Source organism: Suncus etruscus, chromosome 5 (genome assembly GCF_024139225.1).
Source record: "Suncus etruscus isolate mSunEtr1 chromosome 5, mSunEtr1.pri.cur, whole genome shotgun sequence".
Lineage (NCBI taxonomy): Eukaryota > Metazoa > Chordata > Mammalia > Eulipotyphla > Soricidae > Suncus > Suncus etruscus.
In genome coordinates, this window is record NC_064852.1 from 119,038,920 (window position 1) to 119,051,672 (window position 12,753).

The following is a 12,753-nucleotide window of genomic DNA, read 5'->3' on the forward strand; positions in this document are numbered from 1 at the left end:
CATGCATGCACACAGACACCACACACACACACACACACACACACACCAATATTCTGCAGTGAACCATGAGGACTTTGAAACTGAATGCTAGTTCATAGTACAATGACCTATTTTGAATTAAACTAGTTAACCTAAGTAAGTCACTACACATAAAAAATCGAGAATGATTGTTTTCCATTCTCATTTATAAAACATTCAAATGTTTTATAGTTTTTTTGTACTTTGTACATTTGTACTTTCAAATGTTAATCATGGAGGAGCTGGAGAGAGAGAGCATGTGGAAAAGGGATTTGCCTTGTACTTGTATGCAGCTGACCCTGGTTTGATCCCCAGCACTGCAGGAGTGACTTCTGAGCACAGAACCAGGAGTAAACCCTTAGCACTGCCAGGAGTAACCAACATCTCACCTCCTCCCCACCAAAAATAATTTTTTTAAATCATGGTGTATTAAAGTATAGGAAATAAGTAATTTGGTTCAAACTTGGTGTCCAAATATTGTTAAAATGAGGAAAAGTGACATTTAATTGTAAAATATCACATTGGTTGTACAGTTGCTTTGCCTACTTTCCAGGTTTTGCAAAAGGCGAAATTGCTGTTTTCTTAAAACAGTCACCATGCTGCAAAGAAAGTGAGAGGTTACTGGTGATACACTAGGTCAGCAACAACCAAGGCTGAAGACTCAACTAGTGCTTTGGAAAACACAATTAGGAATAGGAGTGACCTATCCTAGTGCGTCAGGTTAAAGGGGAAAGAAACTACATGCCCTGCCCCCGGTGGCTATAAAATACAAAAGGCCTGTGGGAACAGATGAGTTAGCATTTTCAAGGTAATCCAGATAGAATCTGACTCAATTCAAATCATAAACTAGATTCTAGACAAAAAAGAAATTCTGTGGCCCTTCAAGCTTTATTGGATACTTATGCTTTTTTTTTTACTGTTCATTTCCTGATAAGTCTGACAACAATTATATTGTTTGTTAGCTCAATTTCATTTCCTTCACTGTTTCTCATTCAGAGTATGACGTAAAGGAGTCAGAGAAGAAAAACTGTTTCTATACTTTGGGAGGAAAATCAGCAATGTTTGTGATAATCCATCCTCCCCAACCTTCTTCCTAAACTAAACACTTAAAATTCTTAACACATGAGTTTTTAAAAATCATTTTTCCTTCTGGCTTTATGTAAAGATGTGTGAATTTTCTATCTCACAAAACGGCACTAGTTTATTTCTTATGAAGTTCCCATTTGTATGTTCACTGCCAATGAGACAGACAATCTGTCTGGGTCCATTAGTATTATTTTACTATAAATAGATCTCTATAATGGGCTCTTATGAATGCTTTTTAGAATTCCATTATTTAAAAATTGATCAGAAAGTTTGAACTTGGGTCTTCTGGCACAGAATGCAAATATACTTTGCAGATACCAATGACACCCATAACTGAAAGTAGACTGATTTGCTATCTTAACTAAAAACCACATCTGTAAATATATTATTAGTTCTTGGATTGTGTGTGTAAACAGAAGTTTTAATTCATATATTTTATTAAATGTTATTAGTTAACCATTATAAATACATTTCTTTACAAAGTAGTAAAATCTTAACTTTCAAGTTCCTTTTTGTTGTTGTTTATTTTGTCTTTGGGTCACACCTGGAGGTGCTCAAGGCTTACTTACTCCTGGCTCTGTTCTTGATTGGTGGGCTTGGAGAACCACATTGGGTGCAGGGGATTGAACTTGGTTTGGCCATGTGCAAGGAAAACACCCTATTTCCAAGACTATCACTCCAGCTTCAGCCTTCAAGTTCTTTTCTGTTTGTTTGTTTTTGTGGGTATTTTTTTATGTTCTTGGGCCACACCCAGGGTTGTTCAGGGGTTACTTCTGGCTCTGCATTCAGAAGTCACTCCTGGTAGGTTTTAGGGACCCTATGGGATGCCAGGGAATCAAATCTGGGTAGGCTGTGTGCAAGGCAGATGCCCTACCTGCTGTGCTATCAATCTGGTCCCTTCAAGTACATTTTTAAGTTTGTTTTCTAAGCATACTCACTACTCTAAATTTCCAAGACTTAGGAAATAAAACCCAATCATCTCATTTCTCTTAAGATAGAAAGATTTTCTGAAATAGCAGAAAACTGAGGTCAGCTAAGGTGTGTGATAATCCAAATTACAGTTTGCTAGTCATCTACAAATATTTATGTTTCACTATTTTATTTTATTTTATTTTGGTTTGGTTTCTGGGCATCCTCAGAAGTGTTCAGAGGGTGATTCCTGGCTTTATGCTCAGGAAGGAGCCCTGGTGATACTTGAGTACCACATGGGGTTGCTGGGGATTGTGGCTAAAATTAGCAGGATGCAAAACAAGGGCTTAAATTCTGCACACATCACAAAGAACAAGAACAATCAGTGTTGGCAGGGATGTGGGGAGAAAGGAACCCTCATTCACTGCTGGTGGGAATGCCGTCTAGTCCAGCCCTTATAAGAAACAATATGGAGATTCCTCAAAAAAAAAAAAAGGAAATTGAGCTCCCATATGATCCAGCAATACCATTCCTAGGGATATATCCTAGGAACACAAAAATACAATTCAAAAATTACTTCCTCACACCTATATTCATTGCAGCACTATTTACAATAGCCAGACTCTGGAAACAACCAAGATGCCCCCTTCAACAGATGACTGGCTAAAGAAACTTTGGTACATATACACAATGGAATATTATGAAGCTATAGGAGAGATGAAGTCATGAAATTTTCCTACACATGGATGTACATGGAATCTATTATGCTGAATGAAATAAGTCAAAAAAAAAGAGAGAGACATACAGAATAGTCTCACTCATCTATAGGTTTTAAGAAAAATAAAAGACATTATTGAAATAATTCCCAGAGATGAGGGCTGGAAGGACCAGCTCACGATAGAAGCTCACCACAAAGAGTGTTGAGTGCAGTTAGAGAAATAACTACACTGAGAACTATCATAACAAAGTCAATGAGTGAGGGAGATAGAAAGCCTGTCTCGAATACAGGAGGTGAGGAAGGGGGAGTTGGGGATACTGGTGATGGGAATGTTGCACTGGTGAAGGGGAGTGTTCTTTACATGACTGAACCCCAACTACAATCATGTTTGTAATCACGGTGTTTAAATAAAGATATTTAAAAAAATAAATTCTGACTGTCTCGCCAGTCCCTGTTTAACTCTCTTCAAAAGGCAAATATGCCAGCATGTGTATGTATCTCAACTCACACATACAAAAATGTTCAGAGACAAAGGGATGAGGAACAGAAGAATAAATCAATTCTGAATTCTAATCTTGCACAGCACACCTCAAGGGTATCAAATCCCCCTCGGCCCATTTTCAACATCTGCAAAGCAGCTGTGTGTGAGGAATTAACATGTGTGGCCCCCTTTTGTAAACAGAGAGATAGAAACACACATGCTAGTTCTGTTTATGCATGTGGTCACTGTAGCTTGGGTCAATTCATAGGATATAAAAATGAATGAAGGCTGTTTACCTCACCTCTCTCTCTCAAACATCCAGATTTTCTTAAGATACAAAGAGTCAGAAGGTCAAATAACTAAAAAGCAAATGTCACCTCATATTAAAGGAAATTAGTAGTCCATGTAGGCCAGCCAGGAGTAAGTTCTGGGCCAGACCTAATGTGCCTGGTGCCCTGGGCTTTTCGTTCCCCTTAAAAAACACACTTTTCCACAGAGCCAAGCTTTACCATAGACAGTTTTGGGGGATGGGGGTGGAGCAAAGGAGAGACTCTGGGAGGGAAAAGGAGAGCTGAAAAGCATCCTGAAAAGGAGGGGAGAAAGGCAGCCTTTCATGTCCACCAGAAACTTGTTTGTCTGGTTCTTGTAAGTCCAGGTTTGTATGTCTCTCTAATCATACTTTACTACAATTTAAAAAAAAAAAAACGTCATTCACAGTTGACATTTCCTAAATGTCATGTTTAACTACAAAACCGAGAGCCTGGCAAGATGTGAAAGGTACTACTACTGCCTTTGTTGCTAAAATCTGGTTTGTGTAGCAGCAGCAAATAACTATTTTCTCTTTAATGGAAAAGCATTTTGTTTTCTCTGCTAGAAAGCATTTTAAAATACAGCCACAGGCTGTTGAAAGGCAGTGAGCCTCTTGTGTTCTCCACAAAGGACTCCCCCACCCCACCCCCTACAATAAAAAGTGTCAAGAAAGGGTTTTAGCAAGAATCCTTGGCAGTCACTAGCACTAGGCATTAATGGAAGAGATCAGAGATAGGATGCTCAAACAGGTGAGATGAGGGGGGCAGAGGGTCTGTTTTCTTGAAAAATTTATACTGCACAAGACCCCATGCTGGACCACCATGGCCATGATGCTGAAGACAAAGCTGGAGTCGCTGAACCTGATAGAGATGAGAGGAGGACCCACTAAGGGAAAGAGCCTTTGTCCAGAAACACGGCCAGGACTCATCCATTGTTTACTTCGGGGGAAAAAAGAGAGGGTCTGAGCTAATGATTCACATAGTTGAAATCTGGACATAGGCAAATCATTCCTTAGGATTAAACAAGCTTCAGTTTGCTCCAACGTGCCTTTCTGGAGTTGTTTCTCTCAAAAGCAAACTCACTTTGCAAATGTTTAACTTTGCTAAACCTGTACCTGACTTCAAGAGGGCACATTTTCCAATGGCTGCAGCTATGCAAAGTGGGGAGGAGGCTCTTTGAATGAAGGTCTACTTGTTATTATTGTATTATTTGGGTGTTCTCTTCCTACTAAAGAGACAGTCAGCATTGGGCAAAACAAAAACAAAATCAAAGAAATAGAAAAGCAAGTTTCCTACAATAGTGTGACAAGCTTCTATTTTAGATGATAGCACACAGGACTTGAAGTCATTGCATACGTATGGGTTGATTATACTTTATTTCTCAAGAACTTCTCAAGAACTATGCATCTGCGGCTGGAGTGATAGCACAGCAGGGAGAGTATTTGCCTTACATGCCTTGCATGGGATTGGTTCGATCCCCAGCATCCCATATGGTTCCTGGAGTCTGCCAGGAGTGATTTCTAAGGGCAGAGCCAGGAGTAACCTGAGCACCCCTGGGTGTGGCCCAGAAACCAAAATGAAACAACAACAACAACAACAATCACAACAATGAACCATGCATCTGAGAGATAAATACCTTCAGAGTCATATTTTTTAAGGGATAAGCTACATAAAGTGTGTGTGTGTGTGTGTGTGTGTGTGTGTGTGTGTGTGTGTGTAGGAACATGGCATGACAGGATGTTTATATTAAAAATCTGGAAATCTTGGGGGGAGGGTTATGACAGTGATGGAGAAAGAAGTGGTAACGGGTTGGAGGAAAGTGAGGAGATCTGGGACCATGTCCAGGGAACTCTCATTTTCTGCTCTGGGTACAGTGTCTTTCTTTTGAAGAAAAAAAAAGAGAGAGAAAGAAGTTGATTTTCATAAAAAGGCGGGGAAGAATAGCTAGGCAGATGTGTGTGGGTTGCTTCTGGCCCTCGATTAGCATCCAGGAATGATACTGCCTTTACGTTGCACCAAATATATCTGCTGAAACACATACCAAAGACCTCCACTTAAGTTGCACAATCAAAACCCCATTTCACTGTGGGGACCATGCTGTTCTGAGAAAGTTGCAAGGGGGGCAGATTTCCATCTGCAGAAACGTTCTTGGATGCAGTTAACAAGTCCCATGGACTTTTTTTTTTATCTCCTCTTTGATTCTTTTGGTTTGAAAAGACTGAAATCAAGTTATTCTAAAAAAAATTTTTTTTTATTTTACTGTCTTGATCAAGGAGATACATATAGTACCTGATAGAGGCCACATGAAAATATTCTGGCAAAGAAAACATACAACCGAAAAGCTTCCTTCTTCTAATGAAAAATCTCCCCTCTTTTGAAAGCCATTCAGACTGGGTCTATCAAAGTTGCTGCCCTCTTTGACAGCTAAAATTAGAGTGTGGCTTTGAGCACACACTGTAAAGCTCACTCTCCATCAGTGTTTGTGTGTCCATGTGGGTGTTCCTCCACCCCCTTGCCGTTCCACTTTTTAAGGTTTTTTTTCCCTCCCAGAAGCAGGCTTTTTTGTACAGTTAATCCTCCTGGAATGTAGCTCTTATCACCACCTAGAGGAATTCATTACCCTTTTGCCCTCACTGCTCCCCAGGCCTAGAAGGTTCAGGAACAAGAGAGTAATTGTCCATGGGCTGTCCCTAAATTCAGGTGTGCTGGCACAGAGTTTCAGGGCACCCAATTTTGCCACGAATCAAAGGCAAAGGGAGAAATTAATCACTTTTCTTGCTCCAAGGGGGAGTGGGATTTAAAAAAAGAGCCTTTAGGAACAGAGCAGGGCAAGGCCCTTGCCATTAAATCCAGCTATTCGAAAAGCCAAGGGCTTAAGGAAGGTAAAAGTAGACGCTTTGCCAAGTGGATTCCGCAAAAGGCCAGAGCAACGGATCGATATAGTGGGGGAGAAAATTAGTGAAGTCAGTTATTTGGCATGTTGAAGACAGAAACATTACTGGGGTTTGCCTGTATTATTTTTTAACCTTGGCTGTTTACATAGAGACTCCTGAACGGAAATGTTTGGTATTTTATAGAGAACCCACAGAACTCATTTTATGCCTTTAAGTGTATGTCCTTTTCTCTCATCCTTCAATCATCAGGTTGGCTCACACCAGAAAACAAACTCAGAATACAAATGCAGAAGGCACCTCTCTTGGCTGTAAACCATGGGGAGCACTGTCACTTAATGAAGGCATTAAGCAAAAACAAGAGGTGAGGCACAGACATCCATCTTCTCTGCTTCTTTCTTCCAGCAGAGACAATGAGATAGACATGGCAATGGGAGAATCAGTGAGACTGATTTGGATTACGGAGACACAGTAGAACAAAGGAGACAAGGCAAAGGCATGATGAGTTCATTCAAAGGCAACAGAAAGCAACCATTAATTGAACAACCCTAGACTAGATTGTAAAGAGCACTATAAGGGAGCAGAGCACTTGAAACCAAGCTCGACAAATATTTCTAGAATCAAATTCTTCCTGAAGGAGGTGCAGAAGACCACCTCATGCTAAAGTCTACATTACAGTTAGTTATGTTTTCCCAGAGTTGTATCAAGGTAGCAACTCAATCTGACTGGAGATGAGGCAGGAGAAATGAGGTGGGGGTAGCATGGTAGATGGAAGTTGGGGGGTGAATACAAATATGTTAATACCTCCTCCTGCACTTCAAGGTCATGTAAATCATCAATAGTCATCAATTCTGAGTACGGTATTAGTGAATCCCTTAGGTAACAATTACATATGTCAGAACAGCAGAAATAATAGTATCGTAACCAAAATAAATCAGATGTTGGGGAAAAGTTACTGACAGACTGATATATTTATGTTTTTAATGGAAAAAAATGTGGTCCTTAGCAAAATAAATAGATGTCTTTCATTCATTTAATTCCCCAGAACTGAGAAGTGTCTTGCTTTCCAAGGATGATGGCAAACATGCTGCCACAGCCACAAATTCCTCCTCTACACCACATGAAATGCATTCAGTTATCACATGTGTATGCCCCTGCATTCCCAGCACATTCAGGGGGAAATGCTCCCTTGCTGGTGGGTGCACCTCAAAACACAAATACCTGCAAATGTGCTTGACACTGCCTACTAGCCGGAGCTCAGATCCCAGGAAACAGCAAATCCAGCTTTCCTCTATATTCTCTTCCATTCATGGGTTTCAGTAGGTCACATTTCACTCTCACAACACTCATTGAGAGGATGATGCATGGGCTATGCTATGCATTTTGGTGACAGAACAAAACCTGAGAGGACTAACTGGGAAGGTTCCTGGCTGTGATTGTACCTGTCTATGGTCTAGTTTTCACCCAACGTCACTCCTCAAGTAATAGACTGAGACTCCCTTAGGCCAGGCTCTGTCCTGAAGGTGCCAGGTTACTTGAGAATCAAAAAACAACTGAACTGTGCTGTGCCCTTGGCAGTCATTCATTAGCTATTGGCTTTTAGGTACCCATTAGAACATCATATCAAAGACGAAATTATGAACACAAATAAAATAACCCCTCAGCTCTATCATCACTTGGCTCTGCCGCACACACACTTCACACATGTGTAAAAAAAAAAAAATATATATATATATATATATATATATATATATATATATATATATATATATCGGAGATATACTGATCTCTACTCCCTTCTAAACTTCATTAGGATGATGAGGAAAGTAAGAGGACAACAAATAAGAGAGGCAGAAACAGCTGAGGCATGATGTGTATAGGATTGTGAAGGAGGGCAAGTGAAAAGGGTGTGATTAAGTTACTCAAGAGAGACAACTACAACCAGAGATTTCACAATGGGCCCGCAGACAGGATAAAGAGGAGCGCTGAGAGTCAGCTCTGGTGGCTGAGCAGACAGGCTGACCATACATGAAGCCCAGGGTTGGGTCCCCTGCACTGCACTATATACGATCCTCTCTGAAGGCCCAGCAGAGCACTGAGACCAATGGAGACAAGTGTGCCCTGGAAGATTTTGAGTGGAGCTACACTGAGCATAGTCTGAGTGTCCCTGGGTCCCCACCTCCACAGAACCACTAGGTGTAATCCCTATTCTTAAAAATAACGAAAAAACAGAGAAGGGGCAGGAGAAATAGCATGGAGGTAGGGCGTTTGCCTCGCATACAGAAGGACGGTGGTTCAAATCCTCGCATTGCATGTGGTCCCCTGAGCCTGCCAGGAGCGATTTCTGAGCATAGAGAGCCAGGAGTAACCCCTGAGCACTGGTGGGTGTGATCCAAAAACCAAAACCAAAACCAAAACAAAACAAAAGATACAACAGAGAAGTCTCCAAAGAAACCCCAGCCATTCCACCTTACCCAGAGAAGCCAAGCAACTACCCTCCTATCCACATAAGACACAAAAACGGAATCTTGGAGGTTCAAAATTGGAAGCTGGAGACTTCAAGACTTCATGAGGCATTTAGGCCAAAAGCAAGGAGCTGCAGAGGAAGTCTGGAGTGCAAACAGGAGGCCTCTGGCCTTTCTCTCTTAAATACTTTAACCTCCACTAAGACACCTCAAGGCTTTCCAGCAGGAGCATTCACAGAGAAGAAGGGAGACTGGCCCCAATGGATGACGATGCTGCTATTTGTGGGGGCAAGATGTGAGTGTGGTTTCTAACTAGCTACTGTGCTGAAAGGAAGGCATAAAGACCTCTCCTTTAGCAATGAGAGGAGATGGGCAATGAACCTGAGACCGGGAGAAGTTGCAAGGTCAAACTAGCAGCCTAGAGGCTACTAGTCATTGTTTTCCAGGTCTGGCCATCAGAAACACTGGTTTGAGTCCTACTTGGGTCAACTCTTTATGGTGTTTTGAGTCAGTTTTCTTTTCTAGGAGTCAGCTTTCTCATTTTTTAAAATAAAAGTTGACAGCACTGCAGTTGAGCGGGTGGGGGCTGTGAACCAAGATGCCACGATACTTCTCAGCTGGTCTGAAGGATAGATAGACAAGAAGTCTAGGATGTGTGACATGATGCTGGGGGGATCCACTCACTTCCTGGGCTCCTTGCTGCCTGGAAAGTAGAGAAAGCTGATGCTGGATATGATACAGTAAAACCATCCTTTCCCAGCCAGGCTGTTTTCAGTCAGCTCACACCCCAAATAGAGGATGGGACACAAAGGTGCCATACCGCCAAGGGGAGGTCACTTGTCTAGCATACAACCAGTTTGGGTTTGATCCCCAGTACTCTATATGGTCTCCCAACCCCTACTAGGAGAGATCTCTCAGCACAGAGACAGGAGTAAGCCATGTGTGGCCAAGATACTTTTTAAAAAAATTAAACCATCTCTCTGTCATCATATACAACAAAGCCAAGTTCTGTGAAGACAACCCCAACTTGACTATTTCACTCTCTTTGGCTTGTCTGTGTGCATTTGTTTTTTGTTCTCTTGATGTATGTTAACAAAACCCAAGATAAAAGGAAAAAAGTTAAAAATGTAATACTTTCCCTTCTTTACAAGGGTCCATTCTGGAAACAGAATAGTTCTATTCACTGAGCTACTAGGAGAGGTCAAAAGTTCTAGGCTAGACATCACATACCTTTTTCTCATCAGAATCTGTCATATCCATGTTATAAATGAGGAAATCAGGGCTCAGAGTTAGGATAACCACTGGCAATGGTAGTAGGGCTGAAATTAGGGCCCATTAGACCTGAGCAACCCTTATCCTCTCCAATTACCACTTCCCTGTCTCACCTTCACACCACTCACCTATCTTTAGCCTAGAGCTAGGCCACAGTCACCAAAGGAATGCTTCCTGCAGGTCATTGCCCAGTGATTTTTCCCATGACTTCAAATGATTGACACTATTGGCCCTTGTGCTGAAAAACTAGAAGACATTCTGAAAAAATCAATATTGGCTTCTACAGAAAAAACAAAAACAAAAACAAAACACCCCAGCTTTGCCTGAAGCTAATCAAAAGGCGTCAGAACATTTTCAGAACGGCGACCACTAACATCTCACTCATTGCTTACCATTGTTCCAACATGAAACTGCATTGAATCACTGTGAAATCACTTTTACATGTTCACTCATGTTACAAGGTTACTGCCTACGTGGAGTTGTGCATGTGCATATTTTTCATACACAGACATCTGTGCATAAATATGAATATACATGTATATGTATATACTTACAGTCACACATCACTGTCCTATGACTTCTAACTATAAAATCAGAGCACTGGGATTATGGTACCCTAATAGGCAGCCTCTTAACTTTAGTATTTAAAGCACCATTTTGTCTTGGTTCATCACAAGCAGTATTCAATTTCATTTGACCCTCACAAATTTATGTTTGGAAATAATGGTCTCTGGTGTAAGCAACAAGCCATATTTAAAAATGTAGTCAAGGTTCTACCCTTTTAGGTGGACAAACAGACAATAATGGAAAAAGCAAATCACGACTTACTGCAAGATCTGAATCTAGAAAACTCAAAGATATATATTTTGATATCTAATCTGGATGGTGTGGTATTGGGACTTCACTTTCAGTTACCTTCAACATTCACAATTCCCAAATCACTGCTCAGGGCCACCTGTGCAAACCAAATGTCAATTTGCCTCACTGCCCAAGATTATGACAAGTCAATGAGGAAACTGAAAAGCTTGGTCAGGTTGTTATTTGTGGTCTGATCATCTGTTTTCTATCCATTCCCATTTCCCAGGTCACTAATGTTCCATTTTGGTTTGGAGAACCAGGAATAGTGCCTTCAATATGGTCTGTCGTGGAGTATTTGACCCAGAATTAACCCATCAGCACAGAATATTGTACCTTACTAATAGGTTTGGTATACTCCCCTCTCAAATTAGCAATCATGTCAAAGAAAAGTAACTGTTGAGATTATCTGAACTGTAGAAAGTTATGCTTTCTAGTTTCCTGGCTTCAGTGAAAAAAAAATAGTGAGACTTAAGTTACTTCAGCTCTCTTAGGAACTTGAACTCCATGTCAGAAAAAAAAGTGAATGATATAATGGAACACAGAGAAAGAAGAAACAGGGGGCAAAAAAAAAAAAAAACAAAAACATTTAACTTCTACTGAAGAAGCTTCTGGGGAGCCCCCTCAAGTGAATTTTGTGCTGGCTACTCCCTACTGCAAGGAAATTGCAGGCTCCCATAAGGTGTATGCAAAGGAAGGAGAAAGAATGGTGGTTCTGGATGAGTAATTCATAGTTGCTTCTGTGACCTGTTTGGGTTGTGTTCTCTGTGTTTACTCCAGAAAGCAAAGATTCTACATATGTGAAGGAAATATGACGTATTTCAGAGCCTGAAAATTAGAGATCAAGTTAAAATACCTGAGTATTTTATATGTAAAATATTTTTATTAAGGTAACAATCTTCCCTTAATAGCATATTCATTTGAAATTATGGTTCAATTTTGAAATAAGGCATCTGTGGTTGAAAATGCAGTACCTAAAAACACGTGCAAGCATCCCAATTTTACATACATAGATGTAAAAATGTTACATAACTTACCTATAATTTACTTATCCAAATTTACTTTAAGCTGTAAATTTTACAGTTTAAATACTTTTTTAATTTTAAATTTTTTGTTTTACCAAAAATGTTGCTAAAACTGTTTCATATTTAAAGACACAAAGTCCCAAATAAATGGAGGTAGACAGACAGACCAGCAGTTGGGTTGTCTTTGACTCAGAAGAGCCTTTCTGAACCCAGGTCAGAGTACCCTAAGGGAAAAAGAAGCACCAGGGCAAGGGGAGGAGTCTTCCAGCCACCACAGCTGTGCTCTACTCAGACATATAGTTCCAAGAAAGAGGCAGACAGAGAGACTAGCAGTGGTGTCTTTGGCTCAGAAGAACCGTTTTCACCCCATGTCATTGCACCCTGAGGAGAGTGCAGTCATTCAGCTTCATTCTGCAGCCACACATTTCTTCTTGTCACCACCACCACAACACATAACACACCACCATACTGCAAATGTCACAATGGGAAAGCAATACAAACTCCTACCACTATCTCTTTGTGTATGAAGATGATAGTTCTGAAAAACAAACTAGTATCAGCCACTTAGAGGCTATAGCCTCTCTGATAGACTTTAGAGAGAAAATGTTGAGGATGCTTAAGGAACAAAAAAAAGAAAAAATACCTGGAACCCATGGAACAAACAGTCAATAGGACTCAAGAGAATATGAGAGTAGAAATTAGAAAACTTCAAATAGAAATAACAT

At 40.6% G+C, this 12,753-nt stretch overlaps 1 protein-coding gene across 4 annotated transcripts in view; it reads right to left on the reverse strand.

Moving 5' to 3' along the window:
• Positions 1-12,753, reverse strand: part of SPATS2L (spermatogenesis associated serine rich 2 like) — a 229,700-nt gene that overhangs the window by 163,676 nt on the left and 53,271 nt on the right. The gene's annotated exons all lie outside the window — the stretch shown is intronic.